Source organism: Aegilops tauschii, chromosome 1, assembly GCF_002575655.3.
Source record: "Aegilops tauschii subsp. strangulata cultivar AL8/78 chromosome 1, Aet v6.0, whole genome shotgun sequence".
NCBI classification, from domain to species: domain Eukaryota; kingdom Viridiplantae; phylum Streptophyta; class Magnoliopsida; order Poales; family Poaceae; genus Aegilops; species Aegilops tauschii.
In genome coordinates, this window is record NC_053035.3 from 116,289,450 (window position 1) to 116,306,014 (window position 16,565).

General features: G+C 42.4%; 1 long non-coding RNA gene across 1 annotated transcript; it reads left to right on the forward strand.

The window, feature by feature from the left end:
• Positions 1-3,441: 3,441 nt before the first annotated feature.
• LOC123494642 (uncharacterized) lies at positions 3,442-7,105 on the forward strand. Its single transcript, XR_006665924.2, has 3 exons — positions 3,442-3,665; positions 3,750-3,982; positions 4,753-7,105. It is a non-coding gene; the product is annotated as an uncharacterized lncRNA (long non-coding RNA).
• The last annotated feature ends 9,460 nt before the right edge of the window (positions 7,106-16,565 follow it).

A 16,565-nucleotide genomic window follows, 5' to 3' on the forward strand; every position in this document is an offset into this window, starting at 1 on the left:
AAGAGTATCTGGGAGACTTCCCAATAGAAGAAGTGGAGTTTGATCTACAAGAGATAGAAGAATTGATCGGAACGAAGAAGTCGAGGAAGAGAAAGAGCATGTGTCCCCAGAACAACCCAATTTCTACAGAAAAGGACCTGAGTCATATCACTTGTTACAGATGCAAGGATTTATGTCACTATGCTAGCAAATGCCCGGCAAGGAAGCCAAGAACCCAAGGAGCCAAGATAACCACCAGGAAGCCCCTGGATTTGTCTGAAGTCATTTGTTTACGCCGCAAAGGAGTAGGACATTTTGCCAGAGAATGTTCAGACCTGAGGAAAGCTTGAGCTGAGTAGTTGAGATCTTGATATTGGGATAAAGCATGTAATAAATGTGGAACACACTTTTATTTTCGTTGGGGATGTTGAGTTGAGTTATGAAATGGGAATTGTAATAGTTCGTGAAGCAATAAAAGTTGAGGTGTTTGGAATCTCATATGAAATGTTATGAGTTGTTTGCTGATTGTGAGTGCCTCTCTCACTATGTCACCCAGACGTAAACCTTGAACCCATGGACAAGCTGACCCAAACCTTTCCCAGAAAAATAACCACATTTCACCCAAGGAAATACATACAGTATCCTGAGTACCCCTTCTATCTTATACCTGCAGATGACAACCCTTTACGAGTCTTTTCTCAAGGGCCCGGAAACGATCATGACCCTGACTAGTGATCAGGATTACCCAAAGATCCTGAAGGACATGATGAAGCATATTCATCTTGAAGGAGATGCAGTCTACAAGGGTTATCCTTTCATGGAGAATGGAGTTGAACTTTGGTACGTGGAGGTACACCTCCACCGTGTGAAGGGAGTTTTCCCAAAGACTATGGGACAATACTTTTTCATTTCTCGAGTACCACGAGCAACATTCTTCGACTCTGTTCGTGAAGCTGCTATGGAAGCCATATGTCTTATTGGAGAAATACTTGAAGCAAGACTTCGTTATACTCAGGAATACCTGAGGGAGGTGCATGCAGAGATGATGGAGACGAAGCTCATGGCCACCACGATGAAGCAAAACATCGATGATTTGAAGGATCACATCGCACAATTCTAGTGGGACTGAAGCATCTTCAAGTAGGGCAAATGAATAAAGATGGAAGTAATGCTTGACCATACCAAACTATGTGGATGGCAACATTTGTAATAAAATACTTTTGGAACCCGAGTTTTGAGTAGTGGTTAAGGATGTAATAAAGGATTTGATATGAAGAGAATATGAATTATGGATGAACCAGTACATTTTGTTTTAATGGTAAAACCATGTGTGAACACTAGACCAATGGAAAGGAAAATGTTGTTCCATAGGTGCAGTTTGGACAAAATAAGTTGGAGTTTTGTTTTAGTTATGATGGTTACCCCAAGAGTATGAGGGAATGAAGTACTATTGGATTTAAAGGAGATGAAATGTTGGAATAAGGAACAATAGTAACTCCAAGGATGAGTTAAAGATATACAAGTGTTGAAGAGGGCCATAACCCATAGGACTGGGATTTAAAAAGAAGCAAGCACAGCCTTGTTGCAGGAAGAATTCTGGAAGAAGCTGTGATTTCATCAGCAGACGTTCCATAGGAGGTTACGTAAACCCAAGAGTTGTGAAGAAACGATAGAGGTTTTGTTTGGCTTGCAGAACCAATGGATTACCCGAACCCAGTTCGTGGAGAAGAGAAGTTCTGCAATGCTTGTGAGGATGCCCAAGTGTTAGAATACGTGATTCACTATCTGCGTATGTGGTAATGATTCAAGTACGGGATGGATTGGCCCCCATACCGGAGACTTCTATCATGAGCTATCATATGTTGATGGAAAATCAGATAGCCTTAAAAACTTAGAAGAGTGTCGACACGACAAACCAAAAGCCTTAGAACGGCAGGACGATGAAAACCATGTACAGGCACCCGTTGCCAATCGTAGGTTATACGGTGAGATTTAACCCAGACCCATTTCCTGCAGGAGGAATTAAAAAAATTGTCGACGTTTTCGGTAGTTGTTTAGCATTGGCGCCAGACCTGTCAAGTCTTAGAAGGATCTTATTTGATGCAAGAACTCCAGATTTTGAGGAAAAGATCATGCCCTTACCGGAAGAGCACAAGTGAAGGAGTTATCTCGAAGAATATGAGAAGACCGACACCGTCAACGCAAAGGATGGAGTACATGAGTTTTGCTGGAACCTTAACCATGCTTCAAGGGTGGTAGCACCCCATACCTTGTGTTGATGAATTAAATTTCAAGAAGACCCAAACCTAACCTTCTTTCTAGCCTCTCCGAATCTCGAGGATGAGATTCCTTTTAAGGGTGGTAGTTTGTAACATCCCAAAATTCTAAATTTTGGAATGTTATATTAAATAAATAATTGTGATTGTTTGTTTGATTTTTGTGCGATTGATTGTGTGAAATTGAGTGGAATTGAAACTTTTGAAAGTTGCATGAGAGGGAATAAAAGGACTTTCCCAAAATGTTTCATCCTGCATTTTGATCTCCTTGATTCAAATTCATTTCATCACAAACCCTAGAGTGAAGATAATATGACTTCTTTCATTTAAAGAAATGAAAATAGGGTGGAGAAGATTTGAATTCCATTTGAGAATATTTCAACTCAGGAACTTTATGCCACTCAAGGATTTTTCATGAGAGAAGATAATAGGACTTCTTCAAAATATATGAAATAGAGTGGAGAGTGATGAGGAGCACTTTTGAATTTCGTTTGGTTCACTTTTGGAAAATTTTCCGTTTTGAGTTTCAAAAACATTTCCATTCATTCAAATAAAATAAAGAGAGAAGGAAATATGACTCCTTCTATTATCAAAAATAAAATGGAAATGGATTATGAAACCAATAGACGTCATTTTAAAATAATATTTGAAATCATTTGCCTCTCATGATTTATTGCATTTTGGAGTTTTCTTGAATGTTCAAATATTATTTTCCACTCAAGAAAAATAAAGGAGAGGGGATAAGATGACTTCCTCAAAATATAAAAGAGATGGGAATTTCATTTGAATATTAGTTGGAGTTTTTAGAACTTATTTGGTATTTATTCGATTTGCAAAAAGTGCATTAAATGCATTAGGAAAATATTTGCATAAATGTTCATTGTGCTCTAAGTATTCCAAGGTAATTTTAGAAATTATCGTGGTATTTTTTTGGATTTTTTTGGTTTCGATTTGGCCTCGGAAAGTTTTTCTTGTAAAAAAACACGCACACGCACCCGCGTGCAGGCCCAGCCACCGCTGGCCAGAGCCGGCCCACGGCCACAGCAAGCCGCGCCAGGCCAGGAGCACCGCGGCCTGCTCCCAGCGCCCGAAGGCCTCCGCCTCGTTCGCCGCTCCTCGTCTCCCTCTCGCTAGCACGCCGCTGCCAGGAGGGCCCCACCCCCGTCGTCCCCAACCTTCCGCCTCTCGCGCTCGGGATAGAGCACGAGCCCGTCGCCCGCAACCACCGCACCTTGCCTTTGGGGATAAGGCTTATCCCTTGCTCCCGAGCCCTCTCTCCGCGCCTATAAGAAGCCCTCGGCCCCCTCTCTCCATTCTGCCACTTCGCTCCTCCTCACGCCGCTCACATCGCTCGCCCCGTTCATTTGGATCTCGCCGCCGGAGCTACCTTGCCGCTTCGTTCTGCCATCCGTAAGACCGCCTCGACCACGTTCTTCTTCACCGAGATACTGCCCGGGTCCGTGCGCATCCGGTTGACATCTCTTTTGCCCCTAGGGACCGCCGGAGACGCCGCCTCGACGAAGCCTGATTTCGCCGGAGCACCGGAGCTCCGCCGCCTCCCTCCGCCCCGTCCGGCGCACGCCGACGCCCGCCGTCACCACCATTTGGTCGCCCGCACCACGACGGTCCCCTTCGCCTTCTTCCCCGCCGCCGGAGACCACCACAGCCGCCGCCCCATCACCGCCCGATGCCGGCGCCGCCATCTCCTGCTCGTCAACATCACCGCTGTAAGACGACCATCTCTTCCCGTTTGTTTAGTTCCGTTTTTTTAATTGAATCGGTACCGGTTAACCGCGGTTTAGTAAACCGTTTGGTTTAGTTAAACCGCCCTCGGTTTTGTTTATTTTAAGCCACGGTGGCTGTTTTAGTTAGTTTGCGGCCATTCGCCGAATAGCTTCCGCAGCGAACGCTGCTTGGCCACCCGCAACCGCCATGTGGCCAGGACCATTTCGCAGTAAATTTTGTTTTTTTTCTCTTTATGTTTGGTCCCTAGAAATTGTAGATTGGTCCCCGAGCTTAGATTAGCCACAACTTTTTAACCGTAGATCCAAACTCAGTGAAACCAGCGACAAATCCTTCATATTGTTTAGATCTACCCGGTGGTATCATTTGTGTAAACTTTTTTCAGATTCAAATTTGAAATTATTCAGATTTGAATTCAAACTTCAAATGGCCATATCTCCTAAACCGTAGCTCAGTTTGAGTTGAATCTTTTTGTACTTTGTCACCGTAGCCCAACCCTATCACTTGGACCATTCTCACAGTATTTTCACACAAGTAGGATATGTCCATGATAGATTGACCACTATGCCTTGTATGCACCATAGTTCACGTCACATTTTTGAACCTCATGTCATATGTTGTTTTGCACTTAGAATACTTCTGTGATGGTTGAGTGTGTTGGATTTTCATTTGGTTTTTCCGAGTCTTTTCATGTTGCATGTTATTTGGCTCTCTGAAATGATTGCTTATGTGAATGCAATGTTTGACTTTATAGATTTTCGTCGGAGAGTGACGAATAGTTCTATTAAGTAAAATTTCTGAGAGCGATATAATCTTCATCAACTATTATCAGGCAAGTTCACATCTGACCATTCTTCCAATTACCTATGTTGATATTATGCACTTAGTCATTTTGTGGTAGGATTGCATGGTAGGACTTATTGTTGCTAGATGGCTATGCCGTTACCTAGTAGTTCATTTGAGGTAGGTCTGATCTATACATCCTTGTCACCACCGTGTAAGTTTATTTTTGCCTCGCTAAATGTAGACGTGGTTTGGGAAGCGAACATGGTGAGACATGAGTGAAAAAGTAGTAAGAAGGACCAAGACTTGTAAATGAACTACCTGGGCGGTATTTAGTTTGAATGGTGGCGAAGTACAGTGGGAGCATGCATGGTTAATCCATGGTGGTGCACCACTAGTGGTCGGCCGCCCAGGCTCAAAGAGATCAATCATATTCTCATGTCTAGAAGCTTACGTGTGCAACCACAAGCCAATATGGGCTCTGGCTTAGTTGAGTAGTTAGTGTGACCCCTTTCGGGATGGGCTAGCAGATGTAGAATGAGTAGGTGTACCGGCCTATCCGTGGGTTAAGGGGAAATACTTTCGAAAGACTATGTCTCGGTCATCCTGTTATCAAACACCAGGCAGTGCAAGAATTTCAAGGGAGGCGATCGAGTCTTGTGGGGAAAAGTGCGCAAACCTCTGCAGAGTGTTAAAACCTAATCGATTAGCCGTGTCCCCGGTTACGGACAACTTGAGCATCTAGTAGTGAAAATGCCGGGAGATCTCCTCACCTTTAATTAAACAATTGGGTTTTAAATGAAACTTGGGATTGGATTGAGTTGGGTTTGCCAACTCATCCTATGCTATACTGTAGTGATAGAATAATATATTTTATTCTAGGGAAAAACTAGCTTTATGCAAAAACTAAACTTAGAGCTTTCCACCAACCAAATTGCATGTACAAATAGGTTCATTATTCTTATGATGTGACTTGCCAGTACATTCAATGTACTGACCTACAGGGCTGCAACGTCTTATGTTGCAGGAATTTCTACGACGAGTAAGAGTTACGTTGTAGGGTTACGGTCTACACTCAACTTGCCGTTGGCGTTGATGGGACTCCACACCCGTTCGATTGTTTCCGCTGTGATTTATGAGGTATATATCAGTTTTACGTTATTTATACATGTGATTGCACTTTGATATATACATCGATGTACTGTGCGTGCCAGCATACCGATCCAGGGATGGCACAGATACACAGAGGCTTGACCGTTTGAGGTCGGGTCGCTACACTTGATTCATTGCATATCCTGGTACACCGCCGGAGGCATTCACATAGAGTCATATTTTGTTCTAAGTGTCGAGTTGTAATTCTTGAGTTGTAAGTAAATAGAAGTGTGATGATTTTCATTATTAGAGCATTGTCCCATGTGAGGAAAGGATGATGGAGACTATGATTCCCCCACAAGTCGTGATGAGACTCCGAACTAAAAAAAAGAGAGGCCAAAGAAGCCTAAATAAAAAAAGAGGCCAAAGAAGCCCTAATAAAAAAATGAGAGAAAAAGAGAGAAGGGACAATGTTACTATCCTTTTTCCACACTTGTGCTTCAAAATAGCACCATGATCTTTATGATAGAGAGTTTCTTATTTTGTCACTTTCATATACTAGTGGGATTTTTTCATTATAGAACTTGGATTGTATATTCCAATGACGGGCTTCCTCAAAATGCCCTAGGTCTTCGTGAGCAAGCAAGTTGGATGCACACCCACTTAGTTTCTTTTGATGAGCTTTCATACACTTATAGCTCTAGTGCATCCATTGCATGGCAATCCCTGAAGGAAATATGCCCTAGAGGCAATAGTAAAGTTATTATTTATTTCCTTATTTCATGATAAATGTTTATTATTCATGCTAAAATTGTATTAACCGGAAACTTAGTACATGTGTGAATACATAGACAAAACAAAGTGTCCCTAGTATGCCTCTACTTGACTAGCTCGTTTATCAAAGATGGTTATGTTTCCTAACCATAGACATGTGTTGTCATTTGATGAACGGGATCACATCATTAGGAGAATGATGTGATGGACAAGACCCATTCGTTAGCCTAGCATTATGATCGTTACAGTTTCATTGCTACTGCTTTCTTAATGACTTATACATGTTCCTCAGACTATGAGATTATGCAACTCCCGAATACCGGAGGACACCTTGTGTGCTATCAAACATCACAACGTAACTGGGTGATTATAAAGATGCTCTACAGGTGTCTCCGATGGTGTTTGTTGAGTTGGCATAGATTGATATTAGGATTTGTCACTCCGTATATCGGAGAGGTATCTCTGGGCCCTCTCGGTAATGCACATCACTATAAGCCTTGAAAGCATTGTGACTAATGAGTTAGTTGCGAGATGATGCATTACGGAACGAGTAAAGAGACTTGCCGGTAACGAGATTGAACTAGGTATTGAGATACCGACGATCGAATCTCGGGCAAGTAACATACCGATGACAAAGGGAACAACGTATGTTGTTATGCGATTTAACCGATAAAGATCTTCGTAGAATATGTAGGAATCAATATGAGCATTCAGGTTCCGCTATTGGTTATTGACCGGAGATGAGTCTCGGTCATGTCTACATAGTTCTCGAACCCGTAGGGTCCGCACGCTTTACGTTCTGTGACGATCTGTATTATGAGTTATGTGATTTGATGACCGAAGTTTGTTCGGAGTCCGGGATGAGATCGGGGACATGACGAGGAGTCTCGAAATGGTCGAGACGTAAAGATCGATATATTGGACGACTATATTCGGACATCAGAAAGGTTCCGAGTGATTCGGGTATTTTTCGGAGTACCGGAGAGTTACGAGAATTCGCCGGGGAGTATATGGGCCTTATTGGGCTTTAGGGGAAAGAGAGAGCAGAGGTTGGGCGCCCCCCTAGGCCTAGTCCGAATTGGACTAGGGGGAGGGGCTGCGCCCCCTCCTTCGTTCTCTTCTCTCTCCCCTTTCCTTGACTCCTACTCCTACTACTTGGAAGGGGGGAATCCTACTCCCGGTGGGAGTAGGACTCCTCCTAGGGCGCGCCATAGAGAGGGCCGGCCCTCCCCCTCCTCCACTCCTTTATATACGGGGAGGGGGGCACCCTTGCGGAGACAACAATTGATTTGATCTTTTAGCCGTGTGCGGTGCCCCCCTCCACCATAGTCCACCTCGATAATACTGTAGAGGTGCTTAGGCGAAGCCCTGCGTCGGTAGAACATCATCATCGTCACCACGCCGTCGTGCTGATGAAACTCTCCCTCAACACTCGGCTGGATCGGAGTTCGAGGGACGTCATCGGGCTGAACGTGTGCTGAACTCGGAGGTGCCGTGCGTTCGGTACTTGATCGGTCGGATCGTGAAGACGTACGACTACATCAACCGCTTTGTGCTAACGCTTCCGCTTTTGGTCTACGAGGGTACGTGGACACACTCTCCCCTCTCGTTGCTATGCATCACCATGATCTTGCGTGTGCGTAGGAAAATTTTGAAATTACTACGTTCCCCAACAGGCCGGCCTCCTCCTCCCTCCATCCTTTATATACGTGGCCAGGGGGCACCCCATAGACACACAAGTTGATCATTGATCTCTTAGCCGTGTGCGGTGCCCCCCTCCACCATAATCCACCTCGGTCATATCGTTGCAGTGCTTAGGCGAAGCCCTGCGCCGGTAGCTTCATCATCACCGTCATCACGCCGTCATGCTGATGAAGCTCTCCCTCGACACTCTGCTGGATTGTGAGTTCATGGGACGTCACCGAGCCGAACGTGTGCAGATCGCGGAGGTGCCGTACTTTCGGTACTAGGATCGGTCGATCGTGAAGACGTACGACTACATCAACCGCGTTGTCATAACGCTTCCGCTTATGGTCTACGAGGGTACGTGGACAACACTCTCCCCTCTCGTTGCTATGCATCACCATGATCTTGCGTGTGCGTAGGATTTTTTTGAAATTACTACGTTGCCCAACAGTGGCATCCGAGCCAGGTTTATGCGTAGATGTTATATGCACGAGTAGAGCACAAAGAGTTGTGGGCGATAATAGTCATACTGCTCACCAACATGTCATACTTTGATTCGGCGGTATTGTTGGATGAAGCGGCCCGGACCGACATTACGCGTACGCTTACGTGAGACTGGTTCTACCGAGGTGCTTTGCACACAGGTGGCTAGCAGGTGTCAGTTTCTCCAACTTTAGCTGAATCGAGTGTGACTACACCCGGTCCTTGTTGAAGGTTAAAACAGCACATACTTGACGAAAAATCGTTGTGGTTTTGATGCGTAGGTAAGAACGGTTCTTGCTCAGCCCGTAGCAGCCACGTAAAACTTGCAACAACAAAGTAGAGGACGTCTAACTTGTTTTTGCAGGGCATGTTGTGATGTGATATGGTCAAGACATGATGAGATAGAAATTGTTGTATGAGATGATCATGTTTTGTTAAAGTTATCGGCAACTGGCAGGAGCCTTATGGTTGTCTCTTTATTGCATAAGATGCAAGTGCCATGTAATTGCTTTACTTTATCGCTATGCGATAGCAATAGTTGAAAAAGCAATAGCTGGTGAGGCGACCATCTGACGAGACGTTGATAAAAGATCAAGATGATGGAGATCATGGTGTCATGCCGGTAACAATGGAGATCATGACAGTACTTTGGAGATGGAGATCAAAAGCACAAGATGATGACGGCCATATCATGTCACATATTTTGATTGCATGTGATGTTTATCTTTTATACGTCTTATTTTGCTTAGTTCGGCGGTAGCTTTATAAGATGACCCCTTACTAAAATTTCAAGGTATAAGTGTTCTCCTTGAGTATGCACCGTTGCGACAGTTCTTCGTGTCGAGACACCATGTGATGATCGGGTGTGATAAGCTCTACGTTCACATACAATGGGTGCAAGCCAGTTTTGCACACACAGAATACTCGGGTTAAACTTGACGAGCCTAGCATGGAGATATGGCCTCGGAACACTGAGACCGAAAGGTCGAGCGTGAATCATATAGTAGATATGATCAACATAGTGATGTTCACCATTGAAAACTACTCCATCTCACGTGATGATCGGACATGGTTTAGTTGATATGGATCACGTGATCATTTAGATGACTAGAGGGATGTCTATCTAAGTGGGAGTTCTTAAGTAATATGATTAATTGAACTTTAATTTATCATGAACTTAGTCCTGATAGTATTTGCATAACTATGTTGTAGATCAATAGCTCGCGATGTAGCTCCCCGTTTATTTTTATATGTTCCTAGAGAAATATAAGTTGAAAGATGATAGTAGCAATGATGCGGACTTGGTCCGTGATCTGAGGATTTTCCTCATTGATGCATAGAAGAATTATGTCCTTGATGCACCGCTAGGTGACAGACCTATTGCAGGAGCAGATGCAGACGTTATGAACGTTTTGACAAAAGCTCGGTATGATGACTACTTGATAGTTTAGTGCACCATGCTTTACGGCTTAGAACCGGGACTTCAAAAATGTTTTGAATGCCACGGAGCATATAAGATGTTACAAGAGTTGAAATTGGTATTTCATACTCATGCCCGTGTCGAGAGGTATGAGACCTTTCACAATACTTTGCCTACAAAATGGAGGAGAATGGCTCAACCAGTGAGCATGTGCTCAGATTGTCTGGGTACTACAATTGCTTGAATCAAGGGTGAGTTAATCTTCCAGATAAGATAGTAATTAACAAAGTTCTCTAGTCACTATCACCAAGTTACTAGAACTTCTGGATGAACTATAATATGCAAGGGATGATGAAAGTAATTCCCGAGCTCTTCGCGATGTTGAAATTGGCAAAGGTAGAAATCAAGAAAGAGCATCAAGTGTTGATGGTTTACAAGACCACTAGTTTCAAGAAAAAGGGCAAAAGAATAGAAAGGGAACTTCAAGAAGAATGACAAACAAGTTGTCACTCCCGTGAAGAAACCCAAAGCTATACTCAAGCCTGAAACTGAGTGCTTCTACTGCAAAGGAAATGGTCACTGGAAGGGGAACTGCCCCTAGATACTTGAGGGATAAGAAGGATGGCAAAATGAACAAAGGTATATTTGATATACATGTTATTGATGTGTACTTTACTAGTGTTTATAGCAACCCCTCGGTATTTGATACTAGTTCAGTTGCTAAGAGTAGTAACTCGAAACGGGAGTTGCAAAATAAACAGAGACTAGTTAAGGGAGAGGTGACGATGTGTGTTGGAAATGATTCCAAGGTTGATAAGATCATCATCGCACACTCCCTATACTATCGGGATCAGTGTTGAACCTAAATAAATGTTATTTGGTGTTTGCGTTGAGCATGAATATGATTTGATCATGTTTATTGCAATACGGTTATTCATTTAAGTTAGAGAATAATTGTTGTTCTGTTTACATGAATAAAACCTTCTATGGTCATACACCCAATGAAAATGGTTTGTTGGATCTCGATCGTAGTAATACACATATTCATAATATTGAAGCCAAAAGATGCAAAGTTAATAATGATAGTGCAACTTATTTGTGGCACTGCCGTTTAGGTCATATTGGTGTAAAGCGCATGAAGAAACTCCATGCTGATGGGCTTTTGGAATCACTTGATTATGAATCACTTGATGCTTGCGAACCATGCCTCATGGGCAAGATGACTAAGACTCCGTTCTCCGGAACAATGGAGCGAGCAACTGACTTGTTGGAAACAATACATACTGATGTATGCGGTCCGATGAGTGTTAAGGCTCGCGGCGGGTATTGTTATTTTCTGACCTTCACAGATGATTTGAGCAAATATGGGTATATCTACTCGATGAAACATAAGTCTGAAACATTTGAAAAGTTCAAAGAATTTCAGAGTGAAGTAGAAAATCATCGTAACAAGAAAATAAAGTTTCTACGATCTGATCGCGGAGACGAATATTTGACTTATGAGTTTGGTCTTCATTTAAAACAATGTGGAATAGTTTCAGAACTCATGCCACCTGGAACACCACAGCGTAATGGTGTGTCCGAACGTCATAACCGTACTTTATTGGATATGGTGTGATCTATGATGTTTCTTATCGATTTACCACTATCATTTTGGGATTATGCATTAGAGACAGCTGCATTCACGTTAAATAGGGCACCATCTAAATCCATTGAGACGACACCGTATGAATTGTGGTTTAGCAATAAACCTAAGCTGTCGTTTCTTAAAGTTTGGGGCTGCGATGCTTATGTGAAAAAGCTTCAACCTAATAAGCTCGAACCCAAATCGGAGAAATGCGTCTCAAAGAAACTGTTGGGTACACCTTCTATCACAGATCCGAAGGCATGATCTTTGTTGCTACGAGTGGATCCTTTCTAGAGAAGGAGTTTCTCTCGAAAGAAGTGAGTGGGAGGAAAGTAGAACTTGATGAGGTAATTGTACCTTCTCCCGAATTGGAAAGTAGTTCATCACAGAAATCAGTTCTAGTGATTCCTACACCAATTAGTGAGGAAGCTAATGATGATGATCATGAAACTTCAGATCAAGTTACTACCGAACCTCGTAGGTCAACCAGAATAAGATCCGCACCAGAGTGGTACGGTAATCCTGTTCTGGAGGTCATGTTACTTGAATATGACGAACCTACGAACTATGAGGAAGTGATGATGAGCCCAGATTCCGTGAAATGGCTTGAGGCCATAAAATCTGAGATGGGATCCATGTATGAGAACAAAGTACGGACTTTGGTTGACTTGCCTGATGATCGGCAAGCAATAGAGAATAAATGGATCTTCAAGAGGAAGATAGACGCTGATAGTAGTGTTACTATCTACAAAGCTTGAATTGTCGCAAAAATGTTTTCGACAAGTTCAAGGTGTTGACTACGATGAGATTTTCTCACTTGTATCGATGCTTAAAAGTCTGTCTGAATCATGTTAGCAATTGCCGCATTTTATGAAATTTGGCAAATGGATGTCAAACCTGCTATCCTTAATGGATTTCTTAAAGAAGAGTTGTATGTGATGCAACCAGAAGGTTTCGTCGATCCTAAAGGCGCTAACAAAGTGTGCAAAGCTCCAGCGATCCATCTATGGACTGTTGCAAGCATCTCGGAGTTGGAATATACGTTTTGATTGTGTGATCAAAGCATATAGTTTTATACAGACTTGCGGTGAAGCCTGTATTTACAAGAAAGTGAGTGGGAGCACTACAACCTTTCTAATAAGTATATGTGAATGACATATTGTTGATCAGAAATGATGTAGAAATCTCTGGAAAGCATAAAGGAGTGTTTAAAAGGAGTTTTTCAAAGAAAGACCTCGGTGAAGCTGCTTACATATTGAGCATAAAGATCTCTAGAGATAGATCAAGACGCTTGATAAGTTTTTTCAACGAGTACAAACCTTAACAAGTTTTTGAAGTAGTTCAAAATGGAACAGTCAAAGAAAGAGTTCTTGCCTGTGTTGCAAGGTGTGAAGTTGAGTAAGACTCAAAGCCCGACCACGGCAAAAGATAGAGGGAAAATGAAAGTCATTCCCTATGCCTCAGCCATAGGTTCTATAAAGTATGCCATGCTGTGTACCAGACCTATTGTACAATTTTGATCTAGGAGTAGATCACTGGACAGCGGTCAAAATTATCCTTAGAGGACTAAGGAAATATTTCTCGGTTATGGAGGTGATAAAGAGTTCGTCGTAAAGAGTTGCGTCGATGCAAGCTTTGACACTGATCTGGATGACTCTAAGTCACAATTCGGATATGTATTGAAAGTGGGAGCAATTAGCTAAAGTAGCTCCGTGCAAATCATTGTAGACATAGAAATTTGCAAAATACATATGGATCTGAATTTGGTAGACCCGTTGACTAAACTTCTCTCACAAGCAAAACATGATCACACCTTAGTACTCTTAGGGTGTTAATCACATGGCGATGTGAACTAAGATTACTGACTCTAGTAAACCCTTTGAGTGTTGGTCACATGGGGATGTGAACTATGGGTGTTAATCAGATGGTGATGTGAACTATTGGTGTTAAATCACATGGCGATGTGAACTAGATTATTGACTCTAGTGCACGTGGGAGACTGAAGGAAATATGCCCTAGAGGCAATAATAAAGTTATTATTTATTTCCTTATTTCATGATAAATGTTTATTATTCATGCTAGAATTGTATTAACCGGAAACTTAGTACATGTCTGAATACATAGACAAAACAAAGTGTCCCTAGTATGCCTCTACTTGACTAGCTCGTTTATCAGAGATGGTTATGTTTCCTAACCATAGACATGTGTTGTCATTTGATGAATGGGATCACATCATTAGGAGAGTGATGTGATGGACAAGACCCATTCGTTAGCTTAGCATTATGATCGTTATAGTTTCATTGCTACTGCTTTCTTCATGACTTATACATGTTCCTCAAACTATGAGATTATGCAACTCCCGAATACCGGAGGAACACTTTGTGTGCTATCAAACGTCACAACGTAACTGGGTGATTATAAAGATGCTCTACAGGTGTCTCCGATGGTCTTTGTTGAGTTGGCATAGATCGATATTCGGATTTGTCACTCCGTGTATCGGAGAGGTATCTCTGGGCCCTCTCGGTAATGCACATCACTATAAGCCTTGCAAGCATTGTGACTAATGAGTTAGTTGCGGGATGATGCATTACGGAACGAGTAAAGAGACTTGCCGGTAACGAGATTGAACTAGGTATTGAGATACCGATGATCGAATCTCGGGCAAGTAACATACCGATGACAAAAGGAACAACGTATGTTGTTATGCGGTCTGACCGATAAAGATCTTCGTAGAATATGTGGGAACCAATATGAGCATCCAGGTTCCGCTATTGGTTATTGACCGGAGAGGTGTCTCGGTCATGTCTACATAGTACTCTGGATGTGTTACTCTGTTCTTATGAACTTAATACTCTGGATGCATGCTGGATAGCGGTCGATGTGTGGAGTAATAGTAGTAAATGCAGAATTGTTTCGGTCTACTTGTAACGGACGTGATGCCTATATACATGATCATGCCTAGATATTCTCATAACTATGCGGTTTTCTATCAGTTGCTCGACAGTAATTTGTTCACCCACCGTAAAATATGCTATCTTGAGAGAAGCCACTAGTGAAACCTATGGCCCCCGGGTCTATTTTCCATCATATTAATCTCCTGTCAACTAGCTATTTCTGTCGTCGTTTATTTTGCAATCTTTACTTTTCAATCTATACAACAAAAATACCAAAAATATTTATCTTATTATCTCTATCAGATCTCACTTTTGCAAGTGGCCGTGAAGGGATTGACAACCCCTTTATCATGTTGGTTGCAAGGTTCTTAATTGTTTGTGCAGGTACTAGGGATTTGCGTGTAGTCTCCTACTGGATTGATACCTTGGTTCTCAAAAACTGAGGGAAATACTTACGCTACTTTGCTGCATCGCCCTTTCCTCTTCAAGGGAAAACCAACGCATGCTCAAGAGGTAGCAATCATGTTTTTCTATACAACTCGTTTAAGATTTTTTGCATGAAAAATTCTCTCTAAATGGGAAAGCCCTTACATTATCGAGGAGGTCTATCATTCCGGTGCCATAAAAATCAACAATAATGCAGGTAAAAATCCGAAGGTGGTGAACGGTCAATGACTTAAACATTATATCTCAGGTACTCCCATAAACGTTGAGACCAATATAATTGATACCGTAACACCAGAGGAGTACATAAGGGACACTTTCCATAACGTTTCAGACTCCGAAAAGGAATAGGTATGTGGTACGGTAAGTAAACCGACTCCAAAACGTTTCCAATGATAAATTTTCTCCGTTTTGGAATATTTAAAAAATTAGGAAAATTAAAAGTACTCCGAAAGAGACACGAGGCCACCACAAGGGTGGAGCGCGCGCCCTACCCCCTGGGCACGCCCCCCGACCTTGTGGCCATCTCGTGTGCCCTTCGAACTCCGTTTTCTTGCAGAATACTTCTTATGGTCGGTAAAAAATCATTATATAATCTCCCGAAGGTTTTGACCACGGCACCACGCAAAAATCTCCTATTTTTGTTTTTGAGTTGTTCTGCAGTAGATTAGAAGCAAGATGTCGTCCCAAGATTCAGAGGGAGAAAGTGCTACCTCTTGAGCATGCGTTGGTTTTCCCTTGAAGAGGAAAGGGTGATGCAGCAAAGTAGCGTAAGTATTTCCCTCAGTTTTTGAGAACCAAGGTATCAATCCAGTAGGAGGTTACATGCAAGTCGCCTTGTACCTACACAAACAAATAAGAACCTTGCAACCAATGCGATAAAGGGGTTGTCAATCCCTTCACGACCACTTGCAAAACTGAGATCTGATAGTGATAATAAGATAAATATTTTTGGTATTTTTATGATATAGATTGGAAAGTAAAGATTGCAAAATAAAAGACGGAAGAAATAGTAAATTTATAGGAAAATAATATGATGGAAGATAGACCCGGGGGCCATAGGTTTCACTAGTGGCTTCTCTCAAGATAGCATAATTTACGGTGGGTGAACAAATTACTGTCGAGCAATTGATAGAAAAGTGCATAGTTATGAGAATATCTAGGCATGATCATGTATATAGGCATCACGTCCGCGACAAGTAGACCGAAATGATTCTGCATCTACTACTATTACTCCACACATCGACCACTATCCAGGATGCATCTAGAGTATTAAGTTCATAAGAACAGAGTAACGCATTAGGCAAGATGACATGATGTAGAGGGATAAACTCAAGCAATATGATATAAACCCCATCTTTTTA